Source organism: Sapajus apella, unplaced genomic scaffold (genome assembly GCF_009761245.1).
Source record: "Sapajus apella isolate SASKATOON/1434 unplaced genomic scaffold, GSC_monkey_1.0 scaffold30, whole genome shotgun sequence".
NCBI lineage: Eukaryota > Metazoa > Chordata > Mammalia > Primates > Cebidae > Sapajus > Sapajus apella.
Genome location: NW_022436970.1, coordinates 23,700,938 through 23,713,889, shown reverse-complemented (window position 1 = coordinate 23,713,889; position 12,952 = coordinate 23,700,938).

Sequence of the window (12,952 nt, the reverse complement as noted above, 5' to 3'; positions counted from 1 at the left end):
CAGCTGGCTTCCTAACTGGCTGAAGGCAATGATGAAAGAGGACCCTGGAAATGCTTTGAGTGAGGCAAAACCAGGGGGAAAGCCAAGGGCCTGCCCACAGCCAGGGCTCATTGTGCATGTTAATCAGAGTGCATTTGTCTAAGCTTTGTTATTTCATGATCATTTCTTATATGTTTATACAATATGGTAACTTTTGCAGACAAGTCCATGACCATTTAGAAAATTGGCTTCTGGCTATTGACGTTCTAGCTCTTGACCCAATGTTGTCTTATTTAACTTTCTCATTTTATTTTTTTAGAGAGAGTCTGTTGCCCAGGCTGGAGTGCAGTGGTACAATCAGAGCTCACTGCAGGCTTGAGTGACCCTCCCGTTTCAGCCCCACAAAGTGCTAGGATTACAGATGTGAGCCACCACTCCTGGCCTCTTATTTAACTTTCATTGTTAGGAGTGCCTAGTACATCAGAATGATGTGAATTTTTTGCTTAGGAAGGAAAATGTGCAGGAAATTGGCCAGGAATGGCAGTTCACGCTTGTAATCCTAGTAGCAATGGCTCACACTTGTAATCCCAGGAGTGGTGGTTCACGCTTGTAATCCCAGGAGCAGGTTCACGCTTGTAATCCCAGGAGCAGGTTCACGCTTGTAATCCCAGGAGCAGTCTTCATGCTTGTAATCCCAGGAGCAGGTTGATGCTTGTAATCCCAGGAGTGGTGGTTCACGTTTGTCATCCCAGGAGCAGGTTCATGCTTGTAATTCCAGGAGCAGTGGTTCACGCTTATAATCCCAGCAATTTGGGGGGCTGAAGTGGGAGGATCGCTAGAAGATGGGAGATCAAGACCAGCCTGGGCAACAACCCCATCTCTACAAAAATACAGAAAACTGTCCGGGTGTGGTGGCATGTGCCTGTAGTCCCAGCTACTCAGGAGGCTGAGACAGCAGGATCCCTGGAACTTGGGGGTTTGAAGCTGCAGGCTGCAGTGAGCTATAATTCTGCTATTGCACTCCAGCCTGGGTGACAAAAAAAAAAAAAAAAAAAAAAAGAAAGAAAACTTATCAGTCTGGGCCACCATGATAAACAAGCAAACAAACAAACACGAGCCAGGTGGGGTGGCATGTGCCTTTGGTCCTAACTACTCAGGAGACTGAGGTGCGAGGGTCTCTTGAGCCTAGGCGGTTGAGGCTGAAGTGAACCCTGATTGTACCACTGCACTCCAGGCTAGGCAACAGAGTAAGACCCCTTCTCAAAAAGAGAAAAAAAGAAAAAAAGGAGAAAAAGAACATTTATGATGTTGTTATGTCTAGACCTTCTTTTTATATGCCAAATGTCGCTGATGATGACAGTGACGTTGTCCAGCGAATGGTTCCGATGAAAGGACCAGCTTCTTTCATCATGCTCATGGAAGCAGGTGCCTGGCAAATGTATTTGCCTATTTACTATAAATTCAGATAGAGACACTTTGTACGTCTCTTGTTCTACATGTTAGAAGTTTCCAAAATGCGTTATGAACTAAGCTCTGCTTCCCGCGTCCTTACCTTTGCATGTCATATGTAATAGCTGTTTCAACCCTGTTGCTCTCAGCAAGTGTGAATTATTTGTGTGAAACAGTCTTAGAGAAAACTCCCGTTCCCAGTGGTGACGCCTGTGGCACATGTCACATCTGTTGCTGCTCTGGGGCCTGTACCTTCAGACCTTACATTTATCCCAGGCGGATTTGAATCACAAGGAGCTTTCATGACCCTGCCCACACACACCAGGTTTTCCCTCAAAGGGTCGCAAAGCTTGGAAGAAATTCTTTCCTTGAAAACATGTATATAAAACAGGATAGGTATGAAAACATTTTTAGAACACCAAACTAAAGAGGTAGGGAGAAAGGTAAAAGTCAGGCAATATCAAACATTTCCAGCTGCTTTAAACTTTTTTTTTTTTTGAGTTGAAAATGTTATTCATCATTTTTGAATTTTTACAAAATATATGCCTGTCTTCCCCCTCCACACAGGTGACTCCCGGTTGGAAGTCAGGGGGTTGTGGCTTTCCCTGCTTTTAACTCATCATCTGGCACGTGGGAGATTCTCAATACACATTGTCAAACCAAATATACACAGAAAGAAAACACATGCAGTGCTCAAATGAGGCAAATGCCTACAAGCACAAGACCAAATGCCTGCACATACAAAAATACTGGGTGTGTCACAGTAAGGAATTAGAAAACCTTTGTCAAAATTCAGTAGTTTGATCTTTCATCTTTCACAGATTGTCTTTTTAAAGAACATATTGGGCTATGAATCAATGATAGACTGCATAAAGAAAATGTGGCACATATACACCATGGAATACTATGCAGCTATAAAAAAGGATGAGTTCATGTCCTTTGCAGGGACATGGATGAAGCTGGAAACCATCATCCTCAGCAAACTGACACAGGAACAGAAAACCAAACACCACATGTTCTCACTCATAAGTGGGAGCTAAACAATGAGAACACATGGACACAGGGAGGGGAACATCACACACTGGGGCCTGTCGGGGTGGGAGGCTAGGGGAGAGAAAGCATTAGGAGAAATACCTAATGTAGATGACAGGTAGACAGGTGCAGCAAACCACCATGGCACGTGTACGCCTGTGTAACAAACCTGCCGTTCTGCCCATGTATCTCAGGACTTTAAGTATAATAATAAATAGTAAAAGATAAAAGAAAGAATATATTGGGCTATGGTTGGCTGGTTTTCAGCCAGTGAAGCACATGAAGGAATTGTCTTTAGAGCTTGCCTTTGTGTCTGCAGAGCAAGAGGGGGGCTGGAGCGCTAGATGCCGGGATTTCTGGGATTTGTGGATGCAAGGAGAGAAGGTGGCGCGGGAGCCAGGGCACACTGTCCGCAGTGACGTCAGCCTCTCTTTGGAAGTCCGCAGCAGTTACTGTTCTGTCTGTTCGACACACGTGTGGCCGTGTTTGTTTCTGCCGCTTTGAGTGTCTGAGCCAGTGCGGCAAATCACCAAGTGCTCGCCTAACAACTGAAGCAAAGGATACTTTTGTTTTTTTTTTTTCCGTTTGGCACATGAGAAAGCCTTCTCCTCTTTCCTGCTCAAATATACACAAAGGACTCAGTATACTTGGAGTGTTAACACCAAGAAAAGGACATTGAGAATTTTAAAGGAGTTTAATCTGACAATTGATGCTCTAGTTAATTCCTAAATGAATAACTGATTAGCTCCACATTTTCCAGGAAATCACAGCATTATGCCTCATGACATAATTCAAGATTACGTATCGTTTCATTTTATCTCAAAGAAGCACACACATGAAAGGCAAACATTCTTCAGCTTGGCGCTTACTCCTTCTCTAGCATGTCTGGACTAGCAATTTCACTCATTAATAAGTAACAACAAGCACCACTGCAAAAGAGAGAACTGGGCTTTAATTTCCAAAGACTGTGTCAGTGGCTTGGAGCGTGAAGACGTCAGGTGGCTGCCAGGCTGGGGAAGATGCTCCTGGTGTCTGCTCAGAAACAAAAGTGGAGTATCCGCGAGAGGGTGTTCTTATGTTCAAAGTGGAAAGGGAAATCCATTCATTCCAATATTTCTTCCAAAAATGCTAACAAGGATGCCAATTAGCAGTCATTAAACTGTGGTTTTATGATATGGGCACCCATCCAGGAAGGACTTTCTGTAGATGATGGCCTGGTGGCATAGGGGTCACTGGGTTAGTTTCCCAGAGTAAATGTCTATTATTTATTTTTCTGTGGGTTGGTTGGCCCTTGGTAAATTGGAATTATAGATGTTTTAAAGCAAGACAGCATCATTTGAAAGGATCTCCATCAGCTTTCTCATGTTAACGAAGCCCTCAAAGACCCCACCGGAGGCAGCGTCACGTCTGAGCTGGGTCCCTCGGCTTTCTCAGCCACGGCAGGCCTTTCACTGAGTTGCAGATGATCTTGTCGGTTTATGGGCCATCGTCCTGTGACAGGAGTAGCAGCTGATTAGCACTTGCAGAAGGCCAGCGTGGCCTCTCCTTGACCAGCAGGTCACACAGTGGGCCTCTCAACAGGGCCGTTTCCATGTTTCCGTTTTTTGGCTCACGCTCTTGTTTTGTGGAACCTCTGGGTTCTGGCTCCGGTTTCTCTCTCCCCCAGGCCCACCCTCAGCCCTCTAAACTGCCTTAACAGTTGCAATAGGAAATAAGAAAGAAACAAAATAATTTCGCTACATCTCAATTGCTCTGGATACATTTTAAGTGGCTGAAAGAAACTGGATACATTAAAACAGAGCAGTACAGTGAGACCTTGGAAACAGTTGCAATGTTCAATGATAGTGACAGAGCAGGGTGAATGATGCTTGTGACGAAGGTTCAGGCGCCTTGGAGATGAAACACTTGCATGGAGGTCTAGGTTCCACTGGGAGGTCTTGGAAGACAGACGGAATCTCTTTGCTCCAGTTCTTTCATCTATAAAATGGAGTTCAGATTACCAAACTCATCAGGTTCTTGTGAAGTCAAATCAGCTCATCCAAAGTGCTCAGCAGAGTGGCTAGCTCATCGCGGTGACCTTTGCTATCCATCAGCATCGTAGCTATAACTAGTATTTTCTGTAAGAAGGACTGTTGCAGACCTTTTAAGATTATCTGTAAGAGCTCACAAGGACATGAACAACTATCCATTAAGAAAACTTTATGAAAAAAGGAGAATTAATCATATGATGTCAGAATGTAAAAATACACAAGATTAGAAAGAAATATACAAGACATGAACACTGATGGCCTCTGGAGCTGAGACTGTGGGAGGTGTTAAAGAGAAACTGATTTATCCTTTCTCATTATTTAGCAACAGTCATCTGTTACCTTTGCAACAAGTGAAGAGGCTTACTTGAACCCCAAAAAGAAAATGAGAAAGGGAAATTCATTCTATATGTTTCATTTATTCAATTACGTTGACATAATATTGTGAATTTAAACGTTGGATCTATGCAATGAAATAAACACGTGTAGGCACTTTGCCCTAGTCTGTGCTATTAAGAAGTATCTGAGGTTAATGACAGTGAGAATGGAGAGCCAGTGCAAGAGAAAGCCTGTTGTTCTCTCAGGAAAGGAGGCGGAGAAGGGAGATGCCAATGGTCAAAGATGCGGTGGAGGCCAGGCCTGCCTTCAGTGCTGCTTCCCATCGCGCTGGAAATGGTGGCACCTGACTGACCCTCGTGGGGCAGGAAGGGGAGAGGGAAGGCAGTGTGGCGATGGCTTGCTTCCAGGGTCACGTGGATTTGGAGAACTGTGGACCTCAGAGCTGCAGAGGGATTTTCCCAGGCACAGGGCACACAGCATGCAGGCCATACGTGAATTTGTCTTGTGACTGCGTGAGAATTTAATTGTTTTTTACGTGGTATCTTTTTAGCCAGAGAACTTTCCTCTGCATCGATAAACATTACATTAATTTTCCATTGTTGTCGTTAGTTCTAAGATACCGTAGGTCATATTGAAGTCTTATTAATTCCATTGGAAAAATCCCAAAATAAGCAAATAATAATAATAAAAAAGAGTCCCCTAAAGTCCAATCAGGAAGTGACGTCAGTGGCTGAAGCTTTGCTTCCAAACGTGTGTTTTCCTTGCTGCTGTTTCGGTGCGTTCGCAGGCCTGAGCCCCCCTGGGAATGGCTGAGCCCAAACATCTTGCAGCTTTACGAACTATTCGTGTATCCCCCTTTGACACAGAATTAACCATCTGTTGACCTACCTAAGAATGAGAGTTTCCGGGAGAGAAGGGAAGCATGGCACGTCTCCGTGCTGGTGAATCGTTCGCCCTGTGTAGATGCTTGAATGTATTGGATGGAGGTGCTTGTGGTTAATGTAACCAAGATTCTGCTTCTTGTCAATATCTGATCCAAAACCAATGATTCATGCTCCAAAGAAAATGCTGCTTTTTCTGTTTTCCCGTCATGCAGGCTCTCCCCCCAGGCTGGAGCTAGCCGCCCACACACTGTTCTCCATCTGGGTGACATGGAGATAAGTGCGGGACTCTTACAGCCACGATAAGCCGTGCTTGCCCCAGCTTCCAAGCCCTTTGAAGTTGCAGACGGTTTCATGATAGTTGATAATGTAATCTCAGGCCAGCCTGTATATGCTTTTCCCCTTTCCCTTCCCGGCTGCCATGTCAGCAAGGGAATCACCAGGGCATCTGCATTGATTGCCTCCGGAAGGAGTCACTGTGCGGTAGTGCCCTGTTCCTACAGGGTTCTTGTGAAAGGTGAAGTCTTGGTAAGATCCGAGTAACAGCCAGTGGACCTAGTCAGAAGAGGGGTGGAGACCAGGGGAGCCGGAGAGAACGGCTGTTCCATTCTCAGTGCCTTGAGGCTGTGTGCGGCAATTACTACCGCAGACGAAGTCACCACGTTGTTAATTACAGGTTTCTACCCCGGTAGCCGCAAGTAGGAACGAAGGGCTAACGTTTACAAAGTGTGCTTGAAAAAAGTGAGGAGTGATTTCTTTTCTCCCTTTTAGTGGAATTATTTAATGAACAGTCAGGTTTGCGCCTGACGAGTAAGAGAACTCAGAAAGAGACATCTTTTTAGAGTAGCTGCATCTGCCCCTCCCTCCAAGTTGCTTTCCTTCACTGGTCATTCTGTCTCTCTTTTCCCTAATTATCTCCTGGAATCTTCCACATGTCGCCCTGGGACTGCACCAGGTATGACGTGTCTCCCTGCCAGGCTGGGTTGTGAGACTTTACATCACAGAGACGCTCTGCTGTGTGGTCACTTATGAACCTGGTTACCTGAGAGATCCAGGAGTCCACACCGCATTCCTGTGGCGGGGCCCAGGGGAGCGTTCCTCCCTGCACCCCGTGTCGCAGCCCTACTCCTCAGAAAGGCCCGGCAAACCCTCCGTGGCTCGTCGGTGGTCTTGCTGTGAGGTAAGAAGCACTGAGCTCCAGTCTTGCTAAAAAGTCAAATCTGTGTTCTGTGTTCTGCCTGGAGAGGCCGCGTGCTTCTGTGTGCTGTGTTCTGTGTTCTGCCTGGAGAGGCCACGTGCTTCTGTGTTCTGTGTTCTGCCTGCTGGGTCCCGGCAGCGTTCACACAGACCGTTTGCATAGTGCACTCAACACAGCCGAGTACTGCTCTTGTCAAAAGGTTTTGCTAATTTTATGGAGGAAAATGAGTCATATTATTCTGGAAAATTCTGTTTCCTTGATAACTTATCATGTTGAAATATCTTAAAGATTTATTAGCTGTTTTGTTTGAAAATTACTCCACTCATGTTGTTTGCTTATTTCCATTGGCAGTGTTAGTGAACTTTTTATGCATCTGTATGTGCTGTTTATATATTTAGGATATCATTATTTGCTCAAAGTGCTGCCCAAGTTTGCCTTTTACATTTTGTGATTTATTTGACTATGAGAAATAAAGATGCCAGTTGTGAGGGGCCAGGCAGGTGTGTCCACGCAGGGCGGCGTCTCTCAGGAGTCCTGGGCCTCACGAGCTGAGCCAGGACCGGGGCGGCTCCTCTTGGTCCACAGCCCTGACAAGTGAGGACAATCTGCCGCCCGCTCCAGGCCCCATGCCTGGTGGTAGAGCCAGGTGGAAAGGCGGAAGAACACAGCTCCCACCTGGGCATGAGGCCGTGAAGTCCTGGGCGCAGGTGTGGGGGCTGAGCACCCTTTCAGGCCTCCCCAGAGCTGTGCTCCACTGTCCACAGCTGCTGGCTGCCCGGAGGGCAGGGTGGGGGGCTCTACCTCTCCTTCCCCTGCTGGCTGCATTTAAGGGAGCATTTTAGAGCCCCCTTCCTGGGGCTGAGCAGCTTTCTCTGCCTGCTTTCTGCTTGTGGAAATTTGGGAAGTACGTGGCCTTTTTGGTATCTTTAACCCTAGCTGGGGGAACTTGGGCCTACAACCCTGAGGAGCACTGCAGGCCTCTTTTCTGTACCCATTAGCCAGCTCTGCAGGTTAGGCATGCGGCTGTCCTTTAGGGTGACTGTTTTCCGTGGTTAGCTTCTTCAGGACCAGCCTTGAGACCACTTTCTAGAGGCTGAAAGGACTGACCAGCAGCATGTAGGATGTGGTCACACACCCTGGACCTGGCCTCGGCCCCCACACTGGGACCCAGTGGTCACACCCTGGACCTGGCCTCTGCCCCCACTCTGGTCCCAGTGGTCACACCCTGGACCTGGCCTCTGCCCCCACACTGGGTCCCAGTGGTCTCACCCTGGACCTGGCCTCTGTCCCCACACTGGGTCCCAGTGGTCACACCCTGGACCTGGCCTCTGTCCCCACACGGGGTCCCAGTGGTCTCACCATGGACCTGGCCTCTGCCCCCACTCTGGTCCCAGTGGTCACACCCTGGACCTGGCCTCTGCCTCCACACTGGGTCCCAGTGGTCACACCCTGGACCTGGCCTCTGCCCCCACTCTGGTCCCAGTGGTCACACCCTGGACCTGGCCTCTGCCCCCACTCTGGTCCCAGTGGTCTCACCCTGGACTCATCTCTGCCCCCACTCTGGTCCCAGTGGTCTCACCCTGGACCTGGCCTCTGCCCCTACACTGGTTCCCAGTGGTCTCACCCTGGACTCATCTCTGCCCCCACACTGCATCCCAGTGGTCACACCCCAGACTCATCTCTGCCCCCATGCCGGGTCCTAATGGCCTTCATCTTGGGCTCTGCCTCTGCCTTGAGGCTGAATCTTGGGAGGCAAACTCAGACATTCTTAATTTTGCCTTTTACTGACTGGAGATGAGAAGCCACTTTTCAGTTCCCACCAGTTCCAGAGTTTCCCGCTCCCAGTGCGCCCTCTCTGCGCGGTGCGTAAGCACCAGCTGGTTTCTGGGTTCCTCCCTCCGGCGGGGCCTTATCAAGGGCAGTTAGTAGCAATGAGCGAATCTGAAACGTCAGGTGCATTTTCTGCACGTGGCTTGTCGTGGCAGCTGCTTTTTCCACCATGATGTGAAAAGTCTGTATTTCCCAGCCCAAACCAGTTTCCTGCCTGTCTGTGGCCCCATCTGTTGCCAGAGCCTCTCCCTTGAGGTGTTTTATGGCAGTTGAGGCGGGGCTTTTGCTATGAAAATTCTGCATAAGAATTATCTCCACCTTCTCACGGCTTTCACCATCAACTTTACTTCTCACGGGGTTGGGAGGTCTCGAGGCTCCGCCCCAGCCGCAGGTAAGCCGACTGCACCTGCCCCGTGGTCTCATTCCGGGGCCAGCAGGATCCTGGGAACACTCTGGCCTTGCCAGATGGCCAAACAAACAGCCAATACACATTCAAAGCCCATGCCTTCAAATCAGTATTTCACTTGTTTTCTTCAGAGTTTGCAGTTGTTTTAGGCGGAAAGGTCAGAATGATGGAAGTTGGAAGTGGTGCACAATCTTGACATCCGGAAAATTCCTTCAACGAGTCAACTCTAACAATTCTGTGTTCATTTCACTGTTGTTTCTTTTTCTAAAAATGTGCAAGTTATGATTTGCTTGCAAACTTTTCTCCAATAGTTATTCTTCTAATTTCTATTTCATGTTGTGTTCTAATAATTGAGAACTGCATTAATGCTGACAACAAGGTGATTTTACAGTTTTGTTCCACCCAGTAAGACACTGCCTTTAGTTTTAGATATTCTTACAGTGCTGAGGTGATATGCATCCATTTCTGCTTTCAAAGAGCTACTAAAGTTCAAGAAAGGACATTGCATGCAATGAAAATATTTTTACCATCTCTCGAGATTATTTTACAACGATTGTCTTTTGGATTAAAATTGAGCCGTTCTTGAATTACTGGGATGATGCCTACTTATTCTTGGTGGATTGTTCTCCTACTCTTCTGCTGAATTTGTGAATATTTTACTCAAATTTTCCAGTCTATATTCAAAGTAAGAAGAATCCATGAATTTCCTTACTCTTTTTTTTTTTTAATATTTGTGAGATTTCAATATGATAATCAGAATCATGGTAGCTTCAAAAATGAATTAAATATCTTTCTGGCTTTTTCTATACTCTGAGAGAATTAAGGCATGAAAACTATTCTCTGAAAAATAAATAAAATTTTTAAAATGCCAGGGAAGAGGAATTCTCCATCCCTCTTTCCCTCCTTCCTTTTATCCTTCTTTCTTCTATATTTTATCTTTTAATGACTGTTTTGGCTGCTATGAATTTATCTTTTAGTGCAGCTTTGGCCTTTCTCTCCTAAATTTTGATATGTAACATTCTTGTTTTCTCAATAGTATGCACACGAAATTACATATGTAATCTCTAACTATGTGCCTTACAGAGAATAGACGTTCTTTTCACATGTATTCATAACAAATATAAAAACTTATTATATATTGGATATAAAGAATACATCAGGGAATTACAGAAAGCCCAAATTGCAGCTAACAAAACAGACATTAAATAAACACCACTCTCCTTTCCTTCAGAGCATTAAAAACCCTCTTCTGTAAATAATTATTGGGTCAAATAGAAACTGGGTTATTTCCCTTCTTTAATGCTGTGGATTATTTCCCCACAGACCTTTCCTTCCTGTTTTCTGCTTTCAAGTTCTTGGATAAGGAAACTTCTTTCCGTAAGGAAACAGTGTGCACTCCTTGCAGAGTGAGGGACTTCTCATGGTCTCTGTCCTGCCTGCTCTCTGACGCTGAGACAGGGTGCACTGGGGTGCCCTGTCTGGTCCAGGCTCTCAGGTCTGGTGGACACTGTCTTGGGTGGGCTCCTCTTGAAGGTGACCTGCAGGATTGCTCTCCAACCCTCCGCAGCAAGTGAAACGTGATTCATCCATGCCCTCAACCCAGGATCTTCAGACCTCACCCAGCGAGCATCTCCTTCTACCCCGACTGAGTTCGATCCTGGGCCTGTTTACACAGTGGGTGTGGCTGGTGAGGAGCCCGGAGGGAGGGAGGGAAGAGTGCCTGGGTGCCGATTGTGTTTCTGGTTATCCCAAGCTTGGAATCTCTCATCTAGGGGTGGAGACTGGGCAGCAGCAGAGAGGAGACAGAGCCTCGGGTGGGCTCCCTAGCCCGTGGGTGGCTCTGCTGAGATGTGAAGGGCACAGGTGGAGCTTCTCTAGTCCCCGGAGCAGGATGGTGGCTCACGGCGACTCCAGATACCAACGCTGCCTTCCTGTGATCCTTCCAGAAGGTGGTTCCTCAATCAAGTTTCTAACAGGAAAGGGGGCACCAGCTGGGAGACACCATTTAAGAGAAACGACCCCGCCCCAATCTTTGGTGACTTGTGCCTGTGCACCCTCCTTGTCTGGTCACTGCCATCCCCCGCCCCCGCGGTGACCTCAGGAACCTTCATGCACAGTAGGAAGCATTATTTTGCTGCAGATTCTGGCTCCTAGATCAGAGGTCTGTCTTCGCCCAAGTGCTGGCTGACCAACCAGCCCCGTCAGGTGGCTCTGTGCTCCCGTGACAGGAGCAGAGGTGGATCCAGGAGGCAACGCTGGGCTCTGGGCACAGGCCACTTTGGCCGAGCTGTTGCTCACACGTCATCACGTGCATGTGGCTTGGTGACCCCAAGGCTGTGTCTCCTGCATTTCACTAGCAACTCAGCCCAGAAACCACAAATCCCAGATCTGGTGACTGAGCCAGCAGCCGACCCACTTCCCCAGCGCTCCCACCTGGGACTGTCCAGATTCTTTGGGGCTGCATCCACAGACACCTGGGCCGCCTCTCCCTGGCTCTCCCAAAATCAGAATTGGGGCATTTACATGGTGACTGCCAATGAGCGGGGCCCCCACGGCACCTCGCTAGACCTGGCTCCCACCCTGCAGCCCCTTCTCTGGCTTCGCAAGGGGAGGACTTCTTTTCCTGTGCTTAGGGTGCACAAACGGGAATTGGGCTCAAAAGTCTCTTTGCTGTTCGTGGCTGTGTCCGATCCATTCGTTTATCGTTCTCAGGAAGAATGAACCCTCTGCTTTTTGGAGGCTCGTGCCGCTGAGCTGCACTTCTCTGTTCTCTTTGCTGTGGGCAGGTGAACCTCCTTTTGTTGGAGGCATTCACAGCTGACTTAGGCTGTCGTCCTCTCCCTGTTCCGCTACCTGAGGGCCACTGCACGCAGCCCTGCCGCTCTCCCTGGCTCCCGCGCCCATCTCTGCTGCACCAGCGCCCACATTCACAGGGCACAGCCTTCCCAGCAGGGAGGAGAGCTTGCCTCTGACAGGGAGCCTTCCTTTCTTCTGCAGGCGGTAGTTCCTCTCCGGCACAGTAGGTGAACCTCTTATACATAGGGCTGTTTTCACGGCATTGCTCCACGTCATCTCATCTGAATCTCTGGAGGTAGGGATGGTCATTGCCATTTTATATACAGGGAAAGAGACCCCGCGACCTTAAGGGACTGTCCTAAGATCTAGGGCTGGGTCAGGCCCCAGAGCTCCTGTTTCTGCCAACTCTCATCTGTCCTTTAAGTGTCACATGGAGGAAGACATAGAGGACTTTTTCCTTTTTTTAATTTAAATGATGAAATGGTAGATATGTCAAGATGAGAGAGAGCAAGTAATTTTCAGAAGACCACATGAAATGCAGTAGTTGCAGAGAAAGCCTGTCTGCGTTTCCTCATTCTAATCTAGACCTCCGGCTTCCGGTGCCAGATTGACGCGTGAAAGCAGTTTAGTGGAACGCATGACAGCATCAAGGAAAGAACTCACAATAACGTTGCCTCGTGGGCACTTGGAGCAGAGTGGGACACACTTGGTGTTTATTTTGGCTCCTGAAGAGAATAAAATACATCACAGAGAACGTGTTCATATACAGTGTGGACCAGAAATGAGTTTAGAATAAAATACATCACAGAGAACGTGTTCATATACAGTGTGGACCAGAAATGAGTTTAAAATTTACGTTCACAGTGTGTTTCTTCTCACGCTCCTCAGTGCTTTCTGCTCCTGTACTATCTTTTAATATTCAAACACGTTTTTAGAGACCTGTTAGAAAATGGTAGGAAGCAGGGGTGGGGGGTGCGGACCTGGCCCCGCGCTCCATGGCGACCCCTTTCTCCAG